An 18,542-nucleotide genomic window follows, 5' to 3' on the forward strand; every position below is an offset into this window, starting at 1 on the left:
CTCTATATGATTCGGGAAGGAACTTTACAACCTTTTTCAAGGTTAATGAAATACTAGTCTTATACTAAAGTTCATTATCTCTCTCTCTCTCTGGAAGAAATCGACCGTGGTAAAGTCTGGAGAAGGATGGGTGTTGTCAGATCCAAAATGTGAAAGATTCGCCATATGTCAAGACATCGAGGAACTGAAAAGCCAAGATAAATGCAATATACATTATCAGCTTTAGTACATGATCAGTACTTATTTTATTGCTCACTGGGGAATAATGGAAATAGCCGACACCCTATTGGAATTTAAATTCATCGTAAATTGTGAACCTCTTTACATTCGTCGTCTCTCTAACAAAGCAGTGCACTTTTATCATTTTAATGATCACTTTTCGATGTTTGCTTGAGTCGGACGAACTTAGTTGAGGCCGGTTTTCTTGTGACGGATGCATTTCCCGTCACCTATCTTTAACTGTCTCCAAGTAAGGTAATATTTCTTTATGGTAAGGCGGCGAGCTGGCAGAAACGTTACCACTCCGAGGTCGACTTTGCCTTTCAACCTTTCGGGGTCGATAAATTAAGTACCTATTTCTTTACTACCCACAAGGGGCTAAACACACAGAGGACAAACAAGGACAGACAAACGGATTAAGTCGATTATATCGACCCCAGTGCGTAACTGGTACTTAATTTATCGACCCCGAAAGGATGAAAGGCAAAGTCGACCTCGGTGGAATTTGAACTCAGAACGTAGCGGCAGACGAAATACGGCTACGCATTTCGCCCGGCGTGCTAACGTTTCTGCCAGCTCGATAAATTAAGTACCAGTTACGCACTGGGATCGATATAATCGACTTAATCACTTTATCTGCCCTTGTTTGTCACCTCTATGTTTAGCTCCTTATGGGCAATAAAGAAATAAGAAACATTAGCCCGCCGGGCGAAATGCTTAGCGATATTTCGTCTGTCTTCACGTTCAAAGTTCAAATTCCGCCGAGTTCGACTTTGTCTTTCATCCTTTTGGGGTCGATAAATTAAGTACCAGTTACGCACAGGGGTCGATATAATCGACTTAATATCTATGTCTGTCCTTGTTTGTTCCCTCTGTGTATAGCCCCTTGTGGGTAATAAAGAAATAGGTATTTCGTCTGTCTTCACGTTCAAAGTTCAAATTCCGCCGAGTTCGACTTTGTCTTTCATCCTTTTGGGGTCGATAAATTAAGTACCAGTTGCATACTGGGGTCAATCTAATCGATTGCCACCCCACCTCTCCGCAAAATTTCGGGCCTTGTGCCTAGAGTAGAAAAGAATATTTCTTTATATGGCAAGACATGTTTTCTAAGAATATTGGAAATTAAGGACACTGCTTGTATGACTGTAACAATCAGTTACAACTGTTGCACAATGTCAACACATACACATATACATAACACATACATGTATGTATATTTGTATGTATATGACATACTTTGGTTCCGTATGCTAAATCCGCCCCCAAAGACTTGGATCGACCCGGAGCTACAGCAAAAGATACTTCCTCGAGGCACCATGCAGAAGGATTGAACGCGAAACCACGTGTTGAAAAAGCAAACTTCTTAATCACACAAAACCAAGCAACATTTTTATTAATGCGAGTACTTTGCAGTATTTGCTCTAATCCGTTAGATTTTGAATTCAAATCCCGACGAAGCATTTTCCCCTTTCATCCTTTTGGCGTTGTTAAAACAAATATTAGTCAGGTGCTGGATTGGTCTCCACTAAACCTTTTTTTCTTTATAATAATCTGACAATTATTCCAGTTTCATTCATTCATGTTAAATGCGCTTTAGAATGGAGCATTATAGAATTGTTGAAACAGAACTGCCGTCACTTGTGGCTCAGGCCTACGTGAGTTGATTACTTATATGTAGATGTTTAACATTTTAAGCATTCGTTAATTATACAATCTTCTTGCATTTGACGTTAGTGGCAGACCTATCTCCCTCTCTCACTACTTACCTATTTACTGCATGAACCAACGAAAGAAACATTCCATGATTCCTCGAAATAGCAGCAATGTTCCCTAAAAATTACACCCTACCCTTCATCATAAAAGAAAAGAAGATAATGGAGATACTAATAGAATAATGTAGTCTTAGATATGCAATGTATGAGAGAGAGATTTATGACCAGAACGCGTTTTGATTGTAGATGTGATCAAAGAGGGCAAACCTGAGACTAAATCACATCATCATACAAGGTGCGGTGAATAAACTCTTGTCTAAATTACGCCAAAATGAAAATAGCACTGACAACTCATTTTAACATATATATTTACCAAAATTACATAATAATATTTTGAAATACTAAAGAGTAAATTTATTTAATAAAATTGCTATTGGCTTCAACCACGGCCTCCTGACGACTTCGGAATCTCCTGCAACTTTTCTGAACAGTCTCTTTTTTTAAGTTAGTGAATGCTGCCATCATCCTTGCCTTCAGTTCATCTTTGGTGTTACAAGGAGTTTTGTTAATCTCTCACTCAACTGCGCCCCACACAAAATAATCAAGTTGGGTTGCAGTCTGAGGCGTGAGGCGGCCAGATGTTTGGGGTGATGCTGCAGAAATTGTCTAACAGCCATGACTGGATTCACTTGCTTATGTGGCATGGTGCAGAGTCCTGTTGCCAGATATAGGGTCTTCCAGCGGGCAGCACTACCTCCTCCAGAGACTTGATGTAGGCCACCGTGTTGAGTCTGAGGAAAATGAATGGAGACATAACGTCGCTATCACTAGTGATCACTCCGAACACCATGACGTTGACTGGATGTTTGGTTTTTGTCATTATCGGTACATGTCCTTAGATTGCACTGACTTCAGATTGACACCCAAACACTCTAAAATGTTGAAGCTTCCGGCGCGAATGCCAAGCAGTACAACATGTCGTTTCCAAATTTCTGGCAGAGTGAATTGCGTCATGGTGGTGTTTTCTCACAGACGGTGCTCAACTGACTCTACCATACTGTGTAGTCGACAAAATCAAAAACAAACGATGTACATGCGCGAAATTAGAAATATAAAATGGCGGAAATTTACCCATCGCACCCTGTATATACTGCTAGATGGATTGATACAACCGATAACGAAATGCAAACCTTCGACCTCTCAAGCCTATTGTTTTCTTTGACTCGGTAGATATCAGTTTCAGCGTCTTGACGCTCAGCTTCCTAAACATAAATATATACATATTCTCTTTTTCATTTTTATTCACTCTCTTTCCCATTTTATTTTATTTTGTATGCAAGTCAAAATATTACACTGATGACGAATTTAAATAAGCAGGAGAATCTAGAAGAATAAATAAATACGTAGAATTAACGATAAAAATAAATTTGTTGCTAGTTTATTATATTATATTAACCTTTAATTGCTCTGATTTTCCTTTTATCAGCTATTCGCAACAAAAGTGTTTTATTCACACCCCCATCCCCACCACACACACATACACACCTTATATCAGAAACTTCGAATTCTCGTCCGAGAATGTGGCTGGCTACTAGAATGTGCCTTTAAAAAAAAAACCCAAAAGGCTGAAATGCATCTGGTTCTCTCTCTCTGGCCGCTGCTGGAACAATTTTCGTCACTTATAGTTTATCTTTAACACGGCAAATCCATAACAGATGTTATCTCTGGACAAATACTGTAGTAGCTGATCTATCGACGTTGAGTTCATATTATAATACACGGATAGCTTCTCCCAATTACTTTTCCACATGCTGATGTAAAGATGTCGTTACATCATTTATAATTCCTTAAATAATTAACGAAGTGTGGTTGTGCTCTGTAGACCATAAGTTAATTTCATGGGTGCGAGTTAGTAGTCCTCCCTGAGTGATATTTTTATGGGGGTGTGGTATAAGCCTGCATAGTAAACTCAAGGGCTGTCCCGGACGGCACACGCTGTAGTTACGCCACTGCTGCAGCAAAGGATCCCGGGAAATTAATGGGCTATTGAAATTTTATTTTGTCTGGTTTCAATGGGTGTAGGGCCTACTTTGGAACAACACCCGTACCCACGAGCACCTAAGGACGGCGAGCTTTCGTTGCGATTTCTCAATATTCAGCTTCTTCATATGACTCCAAAACAATTTGATTCTTTGTCTTTGTACAAATTCCCAGGGTTGTAGAAAATTATTCCAAGTATTGACAACATAATGGTCAGAACTATTAGGCATCGATTTTATAATAAGACAGCGAGTTACCTGGACAAATAATAGATCCATCAGCAATTCTACGGTAAAAAGGAAAAGATTTAGTCGTATGCAAAATTGACTATTAAAAAGGAGAGTGGAGGCGCAATGGCCCAGTGGTTAGGGCAGCGGACTCGTGGTCATAGGATCGCGGTTTCGATTCCCAGACCGGGCGTTGTGAGTGTTTATTGAGCGAAAACACCTCAAGCTCCACGCGGCTCCGGCAGGGGGTGGTGGCGATCCCTGCTGTACTATTTCACCACAACTTTCTCTCACTCTTACTTCCTGTTTCTGTTGTACCTGTATTTCAAAGGGCCGGCCTTGTCACTCTCTGTGTCACGCTGAATATCCCCGAGAACTACGTTAAGGGTACACGTGTCTGTGGAGTGCTCAGTTAATTTCACGAGCAGGCTGTTCCGTTGATTCGGATCAACCGGAACCCTCGTCGTCGTAACCGACGGAGTGCTTCCATATTAAAAAGGAGTGAGAAAAAGCGAGAAGTATAAGTGAAAGCTGTGTGTGTGTGTGTGTATGTATGTATGTATCTAGTTCAACTATACAAAAGACAGACAGGTTAAAAACAAACAACCAGCAGGTGTTTTAGTTTGACGCTTGGGAAAAATGGAAAAGTCTTTGACGTTTCGAACCTAAGTTCTTCGGCAGAGAGAGAGAGAGAGAGAGAGAGAGAGAAAGAAAAAATGGAGAGAGTGTAGTGAGTGTGCGATTTGAATATAGAAGCACCTACCTTCTCTTCGTGGAGACGGAGATCCTCCAGAGATGACTGGTCCTTCCTCACCCTACCCGAACACTAACGATAGCAGCTGCTAGCCCCAAACCCTTAGCGTCGTCCACGCACGTCTTGTCGCCAGCACGCCCCACGTTGGAAAGGTCAATTTTCGCCCCCTGCGCACGCTTGACAGCTGACCCCTTCCGCTTGCCCCGTCGTGTGTGTGTTTAGACTCACGGACAACTAGTGAACCCGTGCCGCGCAGTTGTAGAATGGTATATTCAACAGCTCAGCCAAGAAGAGCATGCCGTGGCTTTCATACAGCAGTTTATTGAAAACGGCTGAATGAATTGGAATTCTACGCACTAATAACGTTAAACGTTTAAATATTTGGCATTTTACTAACCTTTATTCTCTTCACCGAAAATAGGCACCGAATTTTCAAACCAACGAAGAAGTCTGTGAACGCTTGACCTGCTAAAAAATAATATTTTCTACGAGAAATGATAATCAAATCTTCTTCAAATCACACCTTTAGAATGAAAACATGCAGGGCTAATTATCGTAGTTTCCTTACAAATCAGCTGCAAGCTCTTACGAAAATGAAACTTGTGGCCTTAAGCTAATCGTCATTCGTAAAATTCCTTTTTCTTATGTCACATTTTTATCTGACAAGTACTGATCAGTAAAGTTGATCTTGTTGATGTACTTTTCCCTAAACCCCATTTCGGTTACACACACACACTCTCTCTCTCTCTCAGTTTCTTTGCAAGTATTTCTCCGAACAAAATAGAAAAAAACCTGATACCTTAAAATAAATATTTATTATGAGTTAAAAGTTCAGCTTACATCATTTCATTATTTAGAGCTTCGTGTCTCTGTCCATAGACAGTCCACCGACAAGCTGGCTTTTTTTTACGAGCGCTTTCTCAGTTTTATTAGCCTTTGTTGTTTTGGCGTACGGGATGCGAAATTTTCTTTTCCCCACAAGGGTTCCAGACCCCAGTAATGAACTCATTTGCATACAGCCAATCAAAGCTCACTTAGATTTTGTTGTCAAGGTAACAAACACACTCTACCAAGTAAACTCAAGAAGAAGAACGGTGTTGTAAATCGACCGATCGCCAAGTTAAGCCTGGTTTTAGGAGATAAGCATTTAGATAATGTAAAGTATAGAAGCCATCTTATCATGGCTAACCACATTGGGGAGGGGGGTGTTACTGTAGCTTTATAGCCCCAAGAGATCTTCGTCTCTAGCTGGCTCTAAACACAATATCTGTGTCTTTGGAGTATTTGCAAAGGGAGGCCATCCCTTCCTCGCAAGCCTGAGTGATACGCTCGAACTAGTTTCGGGATGGTTGTCCCTCGTCAACGGGCGGTAACCACCAGGTAGCGATGAAAGTGAAGGCTCCTTTGCAAATAGATATAAGTTTTTCTAATGGCGTCTGCCACTGATGTCGAAAAACGAACAGTATTTGCATCTATACCTATTATCGGATTTTGTTAGGGCCTCATATGGTAAAAATGTGGGTAGAGGGTGATGTGCTGGCACCCCTTTCCCCTTACTGTTTTACAAAGTAAACAACAACATAAATAACTACGCAGAGGCAGCCATGGTTGAAACAAGATCAAGAACAAAAAGCATTATTAAAAGTAAAAATAAGCATGGTCATTCCTTACCCAAGTGACCTTATCTTATCGCACATCACTTATTTGTATACAGCCAATCAAAGCTCAACTATTAAACTAATTTATTATGAGTGGCTGTGTGGTAAGTAGCTTGCTTGCCAACCACATGGTTCTGGGTTCATTCCCACTGCGTGGCACCCTCGGCAAGTGTCTTCTACTATAGCCTTGGGCCAACCAAAGCCTTGTGAGTGGATTTGGTAGACAGAAACTGAAAGAAGCTTGTCGTATATATGTATATATATGTATGTGTGTGTATATGTTTGTGTGCCTGTGTTTGTCCCCCCTAACATCACTTGACAACCGATGATGGTGTTTACGTCCCAGTAACTTAGCGGTTTGGCAAAAGAGACCGATAGAATAAGTACTAGGCTTACAAAGAATAAGTCCTGGGGTCGATTTACTCGACTAAAGGCGGTGCTCCTACATGGCCACAGTCAAATGACTGAAACAAGTAAAAGAGAGTGCATGAGTACATAACTGGGGTCCGGAACTCTCGCGGGGAAAAGATTTCGCGTACGAGATAGTGGTCGACAGACCTCCAGCTATGTAATTGTTTACGTTTGATCTGGCTCAATAGTTCCGTTGCAGATATTACAGTAATACTTGTTCTCGTGGTGACGTTTAGAAATTAACTCTTTCTATTTAAGGTGTATATTGTTTGGACGAGGATGAAATACTTTTCATCCTTACAAAACCCGCAATAATTTACGCAAGGCTATATATGCATACATGAATGGATTGTGTCCACAAAGGAAGAAAAAGTATTCAATGCGTAGTGTGTATATCTTACTTGAAAAGTTTCTAGAACCGTAACTGAATTTCACGGTTCCGATTGTTCTAACGAATCGTATGAACAATCAGAGCGTGAAACGATTTTAAAGATTTTAGTTTCTATTTACATATATGTTGTTGTTTAAAGCCCCAGATTAATCGTGTGTACACACCCACAATGTTTAGTAGAAAGTTTGCCTTGATTGAACGAACCCTGTTATAGTCTGCATACTACATCTTTTGTTTATTTCAGCAATAGATTGTCCGGGATTAAACTATCCAAACTATGCTTTTTTATGACTACTAGCCTTGAAGCCGCTCTTCGGACGGCATTCAGGTTAGCTCCCGTGGAGGGCATCTTTGAGGCCTTGAGGATCCATTTTCCATGTTTGTTTTCTTTTCTTTTCCGTTTTATTCTGATGATGAACATTTGCGACACTTTCACGGAGTTATATGTGCCTCCAAACTCACTGTAGTAATTAATTCACTTCATATTTTTAGACTTGAACCTCCGTTCGTACTAAGCAAGTGAAGTGTATGACAATCATAGCTATCATAATCTTTCCATCACTTTACCATTTCCGAAACAATATGAAAATGAGATTGAGATAAAATGAGTAGGGTCCATTTCATCTCAGTCTCATTCTATCTTTTGTTACAAATCTTTAGAGGGATACTGTAACCGAAACAAGATTAGTTTTCCACTTAGATATGTTTCATAAGCAACAAAATATAAATATCCACACTACCACACTTGGAACTTACCTGTTATAAATCTTTATCTCGATTTGAATGTACCTGAAGGTATTTAAAATGCCCAAACTTATTTCTGCAAATGTGCTAAGCACTGATGCTGATCATAGTTTAACCAATAAGGATAAGAGCGAGGTAAATACAGTAAAAATAGGGTGGGGGTCAGTGGGGTCCCATTTAAGTGGCCCTTCAGAAATTGGACCTCCTTACCATATTCCCTGGTTGTTCATGGTATGAAATACATTGCCATTGCTCGATTTGGTCGCCAATGCCATGTATTTAGTTTAAAGTGCAGTAAAAATAGTGCGGTCAGTGGGGGCCCCATTTAGGCGCCCCTTAAAAAAAAAAGACATTCCCTGGGATTAGGGGAGTTGCTGGTTTGAGTTTCGTTGTCCTTGCACCATCGGTTTAGGAAGAATTAACGAACATAAAAACGTAACGGACAGAGAAACATCACTCAAATTTATTTAAAGATAGGGTGTTATCTAAAAGCGAATTGTTTGTTATTTCTAGCGGAGCGAGCGAGCGACTCGTAAAAGTACTCCACCCTCGTGTTATTATGTGTTATTATTTAGCCCCTAAAATCATAGACTTGCTGACAATGCAGACCTATAATTTTAATCGTTCAGGTGATGATGGCTACCTCGTTTTTAATCTGTGAATTTAATCTGGTGATTTAGCTACTACATGTGTATCTAGCATATCGGGTGTCCACTTAGAGATTCCCTCGTTGGCTCGTCGTATATAATGATGAGGTGTGCTCGTATGTAGTCAAGCGGAAACACACAATGAATGAATGGATGGCTGGCTGGTATGAAAGCGAAAAGAAACAAAGAGAGCGAACGAAGTTTGTATTTTCTTGTGGTGGGGTATATTATCCCTAAGACTTAGAGCAGCTCTATGTATGTATGCGTGTGTGTGTGTGTACACACACACACATACACATATGCGCGCACACATCATCGTTTTTTGATTCTGAAAATTGTATAATATTCAGCTCAACACAGTTGATTATCTTCCTAGAGAAAAAAAAATAACTTGGATCTTTTATCAATTTGGAGAGAATAAACTTACCAGTCAAGTATCGGGTCGATTTAATATCCCTGTATAATATGTGAGATGTGAATGGAATTACAATCTTAGACATACATTATTCGCAACATAAATACGACATATAATAGCAGGTGACGACTTTACGAAAGTTGTTTATTTAAATGCCTGTGAACTTCGCTTGCTGTCACTTGCTGTTGGTGATGTTATTGTTAGTATTTATTGCTTAGTCTTTCAGTAAACACATTCAGACACGTGTCGATTAAACGGCCTTCTTTTCCGTTTCCCCTCTTTATATATATTTCCCCCCCTTTAAAACTCTCCTCCTCTCTGTATCCATGGTTTATTGTTTCTTCTTTCTGTCTCTCTCGTATTTATTTTTAATTTTGTTTCTTCCTTTCTCCGTTTCTGCTACAGTAGTCAAAAGACCTTATGAATCATTTCTGTACAAGTCTTCGTCAGTCCCTTTTTAAAAAACACGTGGTTGAACACAATAGAAGACTAAAGCTTGAAATTGTGTGCACCTCTCATTTGCAATCTATTCATAATCTGGCTTAATGATAATAGTGGTCGCCTTCAACAATAAGTGATAGTAATAAATATTTCAAATGTTGGCACAAGGCTAGCAATTTCGGGGGAGGGGGACGAGTCAATTACATCGCTTTCAGTACTCCACTAGATCCCTTATTTTATCGACCCCGGAAGAATGAAAGGAAAAGTCGACGTCGGCAGAATTTGAACTCAAAACGTAAACACGAACGAAATATCGCTAAGCATTCGGCCCGGTGTTCTAGCGATTCTGCCAGCTTGCCGCCTTATTATTATTATTATTATTATTATTATTATTATTATTATTATTATAATAATAATAATAATAATAATAATAATAATAATAATAATAATAATAATCATCATCATCATCATCATCCTTTCTTCTACAATGGGAAGGGGTATAGTCGATCATATCGACCCAGTACTTGACTGGTACTTATCGACCCCGAAAGGATGAAAGGCAAAATCTACCTCGGTGGAATTTGAACTCAGAACATAGCAACAGGTGGAATACTGCAAAGCATTTTGTCTAGCTTGCTAACGATTAGCAAGTTAATGGAACCTATGGAAAAGGGATATGGAAGAAAACTTTGGATGAAGGTACAAAGGTTGACCTGAAGATGCTGCATCTTGTGGAAGAGATGACAAAGGACTGTGCTGATTGATGTAGGGTATTGCAGAAAACCCCAGCCTCTCAATTGAAATGTGTTTTAAAAAATGGGATCTGTGTGTTTATATATTGCTTTCAAGATTTGGCACAAGGCCAGCAATTTCAGGGGAGGAGTAAGTCGGTTACATCAACCCCAGTGTTCAACTGGTACTTATTTTATTGACTCTGAATGGTAAAAGGTAAAGTCAAGCTTGGTGGTATTTGAACTCAGAATGTAAAGCTGGATGAAATGCCGCTAAGCATTTTGCCCAGTATGCTAATGATTCTGCTAGCTCACCACCTTTCTATGTGTGTGTGTGATCATCATTTAGTGTTGGTATTTTATGCTGAAATGTGTTGGATGGTTTGGCAGGATCCAACTGGTTAAAGGACTGAACCAAGCTCCAATATTTTTGTTATAGTTTCTATGATTAGATACCCTTCCTAACACCAACTAATATATATATATATAATGTGTGTGTGTGTATTTGTACATGTATGTATGGATGTATCCTGTTAAGCCTATATTTGCTGCTATCCTTTGCACCCTTAATTTCTTATCTGCACAAAGACATTTTTATTTTAAAACTAGCAGTATCGCCCGGCGTTGCTCGGGTTTGTAAGGGAAATAACTATATAAGTATTTTTAGAGAGTTATAGCAAAAAAATGCATTAAAAATGGGAAAAAAAGTATGGTAAATTTTTTTTTAAATCGTTGACTCATCGTAGACGCGCGCTAATACCCAGAAGAGATTGATACGAATCACGACTATAAGATACCCGGTTTTGGTTAAACTGCACCGCAAAATGTGGGAGTAGTTAGGAATCTAAATCGTAGGAGACAGACACACAACTTGACTTTTATATATAAAGATATATTTAATTTTGCCGTTTCCAATGTCTCCTTTCTTTTGTTAAGATGATAGGATGTGATTTGAGAGAGAGATGGTTGCTTTTCTACCAATCTATACTAATCCCATCTGGTGTACGTTAACCTGTTAGCATTTTAACCTGCTATATCACGCCCAAATATTCTACCTGTTTTATGTTCAAAGTGAAAGCGCATGGCTCAGTGGTTAGAGCGTTGAGCTTACGATCATGAGGTTGTGAGCTCGAATCCCGGACCAGGCTGCATGTTGTGTTCTTGAGCAAGACACTTTATTTTACGTTGCTCCAGTTCACTCAGCTGTAGAAATGAGTTGTGATGTCACAGATGCGAAGCTGTATTGGCCCTTACCTTTCCCTTGGATAACACTGATGGTGTGGAGAGGGGAGGACTTGTGCCTGGGAGGGTAACTTTCTTGGTCCAATCTCTAGGTCAGTGTCGTGACCAAAGGGGGTCTCAGTTATGTTCAAACCAGCCAGATCTGGCCTCTCACACATACCCTACAATGTAATTCTAAATATTATAAAAAGCCACTTCATCAAAATGTTGAAGCTATGAGATAATTAATGCATAATTAATTCAACATGATATTGATAAAAAGCATTTCATATGACAGAGTAATCTGAATGCTAAAGGGTTAAAATTCTAGATTACATAAGATGCCTCTTAGATCACATTTTACCATTTTTTTAACCCATTGTTCAAACATTCCCTAAAGCTCTTACCATTTATGCCAATGACCTTAACTAATAGATATATTATATTCTCGGCATTTTGGCTAAGATCAATGTGTAGTATCTGTTCTTATCAGCTTAATATCTGATACGGTCCCTATTTAGGGCCATCGATATTAACTTGATTTTTAGAACGAGGTGAAGTGTTAGGGGCTTGGTCCGACTTTGCCATGGGTTGGCCTGGTATTGCAGTTCTTTCAGGATTCAGCCCATTTCACACCTGGGAGATATCAAATGGTGGTGCATCAGCATAGCTGCAGCTCTGAACTGAAACTACAGAAAAAAAGGTCCTGTGTGGTAAGTAGCTTACTTACCAACTACATGGTTCCAAGTTCAGTCCTACTGCATGGCACCTTGTGCAAGTGTCTTCTACTATAGCCTCGGGCCAACCGAAGCCTTGTGAGTGGATTTGGTAGACGGAAACTGAAAGAAGCCCGTCATATATATGTGTGTGTGTGTGTGTATGCTTGTGTGTCTATGTTTGTCCCCCCAGCATCGCTTGACAACCGATGCTGGTGTGTTTACGTCTCCATAACTTAGCGGTTCGGCAAAAGAGACCAATAGAATAAGTACTAGGCTTACAAAGAATAAGTCCTGGGGTCGATTTGCTCGACTAAAGGCAGTGCTCCAACATGGCCACAGTCAAATGACTGAAACAAGTAATAGAGTAAAAGAGAGAGTGTGTAATGGTGATTATGATTCTTTTTACCATGGTTATAATTGTAACAATAATCAGATGAATGTCTCTGGCATCCCTGCCACCTTTCCTAAATCTTTGCCGAATAGTAATTTTGATGATGATGGCAATAGTGACAATAATGATAATGAATTATGGCAACAATGCTGACAAAGACTGGTAATGATGACAAGAACAGCAGTGATGACGATGATGATGATGATGGTAATAATGGTGGCCAAAATGATAATGATGATGATGATGCTAATATAAGTATTGGGTTGTCCGGAAAGTTTGTGCCGATTTATAGTAGCTTACCTTTCAACTTATTTTAGAACATAGTTGAGTCCATAAAATAGGATTTGACTACACCTCCATTTAGAGCATAGTTTAAGCTATCTTTTCATGGAAGAAAGTTTATGTTCCTATAACTTGTGTTAATTCTGTAACCCTTTTAAATGGGAGTTAAGAAGGTTCATTTTCGGCACTTGATATTTTGGGAACCAGACAAAAATTGCTGCAGCTCGGCTGGGATGTGTTACCCCACCCTCCATATTCACCAGATATTGCTCCTTCAAATATCCATTTATTCAGGTCTCTGCAGAATAGTCTTAATGGTAAAAATCTCAATTCCTTGGATGACGTAAAAAGATACCTTGATGAATTCTTTGCCATGAAACCACCTCAATTTTGGGAAGAGGGTATTTTCAAGTTAAAGGAAAGATGGAGACATATTGTGCAACAAAATGGTTCATATTTGGTTGATTCAAAATTTAATGGCAAGTATTCATTGACCATTTTCTTTCCTTTAAAAATCGTCACAAACTTTCCAGACAAACCAATATTTATCATGAATTGGCTGAGTTGTTAGAACACCAAGGAGAATGTTTTTTCTGACTTAATGTGCTCTGAGTTCAAATCCTGCCAAGGTCAACTTTGTATTTTATCTTTTTAGGGGTTGATAAATGAGCCACCAATTCTCGACAGTGAATTAGCAGAATTGTTGGAACATCACACAAAGTACCTGGTGGTATTTTTTCTGGTTCTTTACAATTTCAGATTCTACCCAGCTATGCAAATCTGATTGATGACTATGGTCTACTAACTCGACCATGGAGTGACAAATTGATTATGAAAGCTGTTATGGGTTGAGAAACATTGTGGCCATCTGTTGGTGCAGTTGAATGATAACAATGAATTGTAATATTAATTAGAATAACAATGGAATAATCAGAAGAAATAAGTTCTCTCCCATTCATGCCAACTTTCTTAAATCAATAGATATTGGTAATGATTATAACAATGATGATGATGATTATCATGATGTTTGTAACAATAATCTGAAGAATTAATCAATATGAAAAATCAAAAGAAATATTTTTAGTGTCTTCATGTTGATGGCTGAAGTCACTAGCTTTCAGTATATAATTGCGATGATGCTGATGGTAATGAAAATATCAATGATAATAGTAATAATAATAATAATAATAATAAGAAGAAGAAGAAGAATTATGATGTAACTGTAACAACAATCAAAAGAATAACAGACTATTCTGATAGAGGAAGTTCTCAGCCATCCATGCCAACTTTTAGAAATCATTGGCTATATAATTAATGATAATAATACCTACTGCAATAATGATAATGAGGAGGAAGTTTTTAACAATGAAGTTTATGAATTATTTTAATAATTATTTAATGAAATAATTCAAGTTATTATTTTGCTACTTTAAAAATTTTAATAATGGTGGTGATTTGTTTTATGGGCCAGAGGGTTGCGACAAGCTGGGGACAGTATCAAAAGTGAAATACAAAATAAAGCAAGAAACTAGTGATTTACATTGAGTAGAAGGATGCGCTGAATACAACAGTAAAGACACTCCAATAAATAGATAATAAAGAGCAATAACAACATATAGGAATGAAATAAAACAAAGAAAGGGCCCTTGAATTAGAGGCAGTCACCTCTTACATCTGGCTAGTTAAAACTAGCCAGATCCAACTTCTCACACCAATGATACAATGTTAGTTTAAAAACAGACAATCCTCTCCTCAAAATTTCAAAGCTATGAGATAATGCATAACTAAAGAAAATGTGTCTTGCTTTCTTTTGTATTTCGCTTTTGATACTGTTTCCAGCTTGTTGCAACCCTCTAGCCCATAAAAGAGATCATCATCATTATTAAAATTTTTAAAGTAGTAAAATAATAGCTTAAATTACTTCATGAAATAATTATTAAAATAATTCATAAACTTCATTTGTTAAAAACTTTAAAGGTATTACATTTGACAGAGAAAACAGTCAACTGAATACTAAAGGGTTAAACACAACCCAATTTTAGCTGTACATATTCAAGAAAAAATGCTTTTGACGCACAAAAGCTTATGGAGGCCCAACTTCACACATAGGAGAACCGAGGGTAATTTTTTTTTTTTTGAGACATTGTTTGGGGAGAAAAAGGGCATTGTATATACCATCAAATATGGTACATTGCAATAAATCTAAGAGGGACATAATCAGTTAAAATGATCTTTAAGAATAGAATAAAATCAGAAAAGCATGAATTTCGTATACCATTCATATTTCATGTTCAACAGCTTTTGCAAAAGAGGTTGAATGAATAAGATTGTTTTGCATTTTATGTGGTCAATTAGTTTCGATATACCAGATTTCATACTAAAGGTATTAGTCAACTAAGCTCTGAGTATAAGATTCCTGCTCCAAGTGCTTTGCTGTAGAACTGAATCAAGAGCTTCATGGTTGTTAAACAAGCTTTTTAACCATACAGCTATGCTTGTACTTTATTTCAGAGAAATTCAAATATTTTTTTCATTTGATAATAATAATAATAATAATAATAATAATAATAATGATTTTTAACTTTGGCACAAGGCCTGCAATTTAGGGGAGGGGATAAATTGATTACATCGACCCCAGTGTTAAACTGATATTTATTTTATCAACCCCAAAAGGATAAAAGGCAAAGTCAACCTCAGCAGAATTCGAACTCAGAACATAAAGACTGAAATGCTAAGCATTTTGACTGGCATGCTTATGATTCTACCAGTTCAACTATAGGGGCACAAGGCCTGAAATTTTAGTGGGAGGAGTCTAATCAATTACATCAAGCCCAATATGCAACTTTATCAGCCCTGAAAGATGAAAAGCAAAGTCGATCTTTTTGGGATGTGAACTCAGAATGTAAAGGTGAGCTAAAAGCTGTTAAGCATTTTGTCCAGTATGCTAATAATTCTGCCAGCTCACCTTGTTAAGTATAATAATAGTAATAATAAAAACAATGTACCTCTAAAAAAAATGTAGAAAATGCCAAAATATAAAGATCTGAAAATATAAATAAACTGAGTGTGGCATCTGAAAACAAAGAATCCTGAAAATAATGAGTGCTCTTAGAATGATCAAAAATGTGTTGAGAAGGTCATAACCAAAAGCCCAGAACTTATTAATATACAGAAAATAGTACTGTTAGGCATTGCACTCACCTTATGTAGTACACTTTCAATACAGTAAAAATAAGAGCATCAGAACAAACCTTAGCATATACCCAAGGTACATGTGGTAAGATGTTTGCTTACCAACCACATAATTCCTGGTTCAGTCCCATTGTGTGGCATCTTGGGCAAGTATCTTTTACTATAGCCTCAGGTTGACCAAAGCTTGTTAGTGGATCTGGCAGATGGCAATTGAAAGAGGTCCTATGTGTGTGTTTTGGTCCCCCACCACTGCTTGACCACTGGTATTGGTTTGGTTATGTCCTTGTAACTTAGTGGTTTGGCAAAAGAGACCAATATAATAAGACTAGGGTTAAAAACAAAAGTACTGGAGTTGATTCATTTAACTAAAAAATTTTCAGAACTGTGCTCTGGCATGGCCACAGTCTAATGACTGAAACGAATAAAAGATTAAATATAAAATAAAAATTTGATTTCCTCTACCATCTGGCTAGGAAATGATTTTTTTTCTTATCAATCTGTCTGTCTGTCTTTCTTTTCTTGTTTGCTTTCCTGCCTTTTAGTTTCTCTACATTCTTCTCTCTTTCTTTCTTTCTCCTAGAGTTATCTTTTCATTCTTAGACATTAGATTCTTTGCATTCAGAATTTTTTTGTTAAGTGTTTGTCTTCCTCTAGCAGGTGTAATATTCATAGTTGGCTCCCACTTTTATAAAAGGGTTGTGTTTTCTTATTCACATGAATTGCTGACTCTCTTTTGAGTTTCATTGTATCTGAATCTTTACTCAATTCAAATATATATATACAGGGTGTCCCAAAAAAATGTATGCACACTTTAAACAATTGTAAAGTAGTTGTTTATTAAAAGACACTTCATTTTCAAAATTTAATAGAATCTACAGACATTATTTTATTGTTTTGTCAATGCCTGTTTTCAAACTGATGTCCGGTCTGGTCCAGGCACTGCTGACAACGCAAAGGAATGGAATCACAAATATCACAAAAGAATTTGTTTGGTATTTGTGTGCACTCTCGTCCAATGGCTGCTCTCAAATCAGCGACTTGTAGGTTTCATAGCGTAGAATTTGTCTTTAAGGTATCCCCATAAAAAAGTTTAGTGGTGTGAGGTCTGGTGAATTCAACCATACCTCTTCATCCAATCCACCTGTTTAGCAAGATCTCATCAAGGAAGGATCTAACATAGCAATGGTAGTGTGGGGGTGCCCCATCTTGCTGAAAATAAAACTCCTCATCTTCAAAGTCTTCTCTAATGCTTGGCATAACAGACTGTTGCAACAAGTTCAAGTAAACAGGACCAGTCACAGTAGCATAACAAAAGAATGGTCCAATTAATCCTCTTGATGATAAACCACACCACGCAAATATCAAATTAACATGGTGTTTCACCATAACATGCAGATTCTCAGGACCTCAGTAGGTGCAATTGTGGCAGTTAATTGAACCATTTAATTTGAATGTGGCTTCATCACTCCACACAATCTTTGTTGGAAAGTGTGCAGCTTCTACACATCGTTCCAAGTACCACTCGCAATGCTGCACCCTTTCGTCTGGATCATCATCATTAATAGCATGGACTAATCTTGGAATGTAACTTTTCCATTGACAATGCATTGGACAGATGATTTTGGAATACCTACCTCATGACTGGCTTTGCCGCACAGATTTTCTTGGACTTTGGTGATTCATTTCCAGTACTCCTTGCTTTGTTGGGGTTGTTGATGTTGGGGGTCTTCTGGAATGCTTATCGTGGACATTCTGAACAGTTCCATCAGCTTCAAACTTATCTCTAATTCAAGTGATAGGGAGTTGCATTGGTGGATCTGTTTGAAACTCCCTCCCCAACTGTTTTTGCACTTCAACTGCATTTTCGTACTTCCAGTATCATTTTAGAATGAATTTTCTTTGTTCAAAGCTTAATCTGACTGCCATCATTAAATCTTATAGGTTTCATCTGGAAAGAAAAAATATCAATTGAGTTATCAGCTGCTAAAGTGTGTATACATTTTTTGGGACACCCTGTATATATATATATATATATATATATATATATATATATATATGAGAAGAAAAAAAAAAGGAAATGGAGATTGGGAAGTTAATAATTGCTTATTATTAACAGCAAATTAATCGTCTTCACTTACAGCTGTAAATATTAAATAAATTTTATATTTACATGACTTGAGCATAATATCTTCAGAGGGAAAAATATATATTCATTATAGTAGACAATGAATCCACAAACACACATAAAACATCCAAAAGTATATTTTGTCCTCTAAAGATATGCTCAGGCCTTATAAATTTAATATTTACTATTAATTGAAACAGCTGTAAGATAATTAATTAGCTG

At 37.8% G+C, this 18,542-nt stretch overlaps 1 protein-coding gene and 1 non-coding gene across 2 annotated transcripts in view; both read left to right on the forward strand.

Annotated features, from left to right (window-relative positions):
• LOC115219642 (BTB/POZ domain-containing protein 17) overlaps positions 1-18,542 on the forward strand; it is a 194,197-nt gene that overhangs the window by 6,828 nt on the left and 168,827 nt on the right. The gene's annotated exons all lie outside the window — the stretch shown is intronic.
• Positions 12,052-12,245, forward strand: LOC115220039. Its single transcript, XR_003882427.1, has one exon. It is a non-coding gene; the product is annotated as a U2 spliceosomal RNA (small nuclear RNA).

The sequence above is a fragment of the Octopus sinensis genome, linkage group LG15, assembly GCF_006345805.1.
Source record: "Octopus sinensis linkage group LG15, ASM634580v1, whole genome shotgun sequence".
In the NCBI taxonomy this organism is placed as follows: Eukaryota; Metazoa; Mollusca; class Cephalopoda; order Octopoda; family Octopodidae; genus Octopus; species Octopus sinensis.